This window comes from Microtus pennsylvanicus, chromosome 11 (genome assembly GCF_037038515.1).
Source record: "Microtus pennsylvanicus isolate mMicPen1 chromosome 11, mMicPen1.hap1, whole genome shotgun sequence".
Lineage (NCBI taxonomy): Eukaryota > Metazoa > Chordata > Mammalia > Rodentia > Cricetidae > Microtus > Microtus pennsylvanicus.
Window position 1 is genome coordinate 39,332,085 of NC_134589.1, and position 2,608 is coordinate 39,334,692.

Consider the following 2,608-nt stretch of genomic DNA (forward strand, 5'->3'; position numbering starts at 1 on the left):
GATTTTTCTTGCTTTTGCCCTCAGTCAGACACAGCATTAAAATGCAACACATAATAGTATATATCTAAAGTTGGAATAATGAAGAAGACTTTTGAAGTAAAGAAGCCGAGGGAGTCAAATCTCTTCAGCTTGCCATGAGTCATCACGCTCCTTAAGCCAACTGTGTCTTTTTACTGTGTCTACAGAACATTTTCCCATAATGAAGATTTGTTTCAAGCGAGGCTTGAAGTTTGAGCAGGCAAACGGACATAACAAAAGCATGATTAATGAGGACACACTATCTCCACTTGAACCTTCACTAAAGCCATGATTATCACCGGTTGTCATTTAGAAAATAACAAAGAAAATTCCAAATGCCTTAGACAATTTTCAAAATATCTGAACATGAAATATAATTTAAGAAATATAGAAACCAAGCATTAGGAACACTGTGGAAATTTTGAGCTGCTACCTGGGTGCTCAATTGTCATTGTAGATGAAGAAGAATCTCACCAAACATTTCTGCAGACCTCAGCTTTAGCAGAAGCTGGTACAAGTTTGAGGTGAAAAATTTGAACCTTTAGTATTAAATGCATGTAAGAGCTTATCATCTTAATAGTTGCAGCAAAAGAACCTCATTGATTGGTATATAGATAATGACCTATATGTAAGTCCATGCACAAACAGCCATGTACTACAGATTTTTGACTAAGAGGCCATAAATGACAATGAAGAAAATCTGGCATCTTCAATAACTGGTGCTGGTCACACTGGATAGCTACATGTAGAAGAATTAAATTAGATCATTATGTCTTACCCTGTATATAAGTCCAAGGGCTTCAACATAAGACCTGACACCATGAAACTAATAAAGGAGAAAGTAAGAGATATTTTTGAACTCATAGACATAGGAAAAAACTTTCTCAACAGTCCTGGTAGTATAAACATTAAGACCAACAATTGACAAGGGATCTCATGAAACTAAAAATTTCTATACAACAAAGAATTTAATCATTCAAGTGTGACAGCAATCTCTAGCACAGGAAAAATATTCACATGAATGAGGGTTAGTATGCAGAATATAAAAAGAACTCAAAATATTAAACATTAAGAAGATAGCCTAGTAAAGAGGTAGGGCAAGTAACTAAACAAACTGATAAACATTTATTTTCATATATACAAATATTCAACAACTGTAGCCATCAAGGAAATGCAAATCAAACTGCACTGAGACTTCTCTTAGCCCAATAAAAAAGTCTAAGACAAAAACAAAGCAAAACAAAAAATACCAAGTGCTGGAGTACATATGAGGAAAGGGGAACACTTAGTCACTGCTGGAGGGAGTGCAAACTGGGGCAGCCACTGTGCAAATCAGTGTGGAGGTTCTTCCAAAGACTAGGAATTGGTCTGTCATGTGACCCAACTATACCACTGTATACAACTCTGCCAACTGTACCCTAGGAAGCATGTACCCCAATGACTCTGTAACCTACTGTAGAGATACTTGTTCATCTGAGTTCATGGCTGCTCTATTTACAATATTCGGGAACTGAAAACAACCTACTTGTTCACCAGTTGATTTTGGGTAAAGAAAATATGGCATATTTAATAATGACTATTATTCAACTGTTGAGGAAAAGAAAACTATGAAATTAATAGGCAAATAGACAGAGTTGGAAGCAATTATCCTGAGTGAGGTAATGCAGATATAAACTTCACTCTCTCTCATTATGGATGCTATCGTATTTAATCTTTAGATATTTTTTGTATGGAACACACATAATTGTTCATAAACTAGGAAGGGGCCTTAAAGTGGGTTTTGAAGAGAGGATACAGAATGAAGTTATGTAAATGGGGGAAGGGAATAATGGAGCAGGAATCATCAAGTGGCAAGGGAGAAGGGAGGTCAGGGTAGAGAAGGGAGAATAGGGAAGGGTAAACACTATAGACTTTTTGAAAAAGTTATAAGAAATGTACTACTGTAGAATATTACTATAAATATACTTATACATGTAAAAAAAGAGTTTAAATGGTGTCACTCTATAAGACAAGAACAATGCCCCTACTAGGCATCACAAGCTGATAAATAAAAAGATCCAGTGTGGGACCAGGTTTCTAGTTTTGGAGTTGTTCGCCAGTGCAGTCCCATAAGCCCCCAGACATTGCAGGCTATCGTCATTGCTCTTAGTTCCTCTCCTATATCACACAGAGAAATACTATTGCCAGAGACACCACATACTTCAGTCGTAGGACATGGAGAAGTCACACTAGTGTTGACCGGGGATTTTCATCCCTTCCTGTGGCTTTCACTGTGCTGAGAGGTGCTAAGTATGTTACTAGAGGAGGAAAGCAATCCTTAATCTCTGAGAGCTACAGTAATGCTGGCCTGGGCCAGACTTGCTGGGTGCAAAAGAGGCACGAATGGTATAGGAACAGCAAAACACTATTTCCTTGGTTTACGATGCACTCCATTAGCTGGAACCCATACCACACAGGTATACTCATACAGGTATACTCATGCAGGTATATTCATACAGGTATACTCATACAGGTATACTCATACAGTATACTCATACAGGTATATTCATACAGGTACATTAATGCACTCCATTAGCTGGAACCCATACCA